The sequence below is a fragment of the Penaeus monodon genome, chromosome 27, assembly GCF_015228065.2.
Source record: "Penaeus monodon isolate SGIC_2016 chromosome 27, NSTDA_Pmon_1, whole genome shotgun sequence".
NCBI lineage: Eukaryota > Metazoa > Arthropoda > Malacostraca > Decapoda > Penaeidae > Penaeus > Penaeus monodon.
This window is the reverse complement of record NC_051412.1, coordinates 2436914-2437628: the sequence shown is the minus strand read 5'-3', so window position 1 is coordinate 2437628 and position 715 is coordinate 2436914.

Sequence of the window (715 nt, the reverse complement as noted above, 5' to 3'; positions counted from 1 at the left end):
CTGACAAAGCTGAGAATCTGACTTTCATCACAAGAATTTGGTTAACATTTTTCTTAATAAATAGTAAAGTATTCCAACCTCTTTTCTCTGCCACCTCGACTGGTCTGCCTACGGAGAGAAAGCGCTACACTACGGTTCGATTCCCATCACGAATGAATACTAGGGCAGTGTATCCTTAACATACGTTCGAAGAGTCAGCTGTTGGTGGCAATCTCACCTTCCCAGGGTCTGCCTGTGTTTGAACTGACTTGGAAAAGATTAGCGGAATTTGAAATACTTATTACGCTAACAGATGGGGATACAACGGCAAAAAAAAAAAAAGTTTCTTAATATTATGTTTTGAATCCTCCCCCCTCCCTAAAAGGATACCCTTTTCTATTAACAAATGATAACAATCATAAAAACAAATTAGTCTCAGAAAAAAAATAAATAAATAAACAGCTAATAAGTGAAAATCATACCCGACCTAAAAATAACATTTCTATCTTGCTCCATTGCTACTATGGGGTTCAAAGCCCACGTCACTCCCAGCTCAAATTACCTGCAACAGAAACAGATCCTTCCCTCCTCCATAAACCTACTCTGTTCTCTTTCATAAATATGGACGCAAAGAGCCTCGGCATTTTGCAGGTCTAGCTCGCACTGAAGGTTACCTGAGCAGGTGCAATTGAAAGAAAGGAGGGCCTACATAAGCTGTTTTTCTAAAAATGAGGGC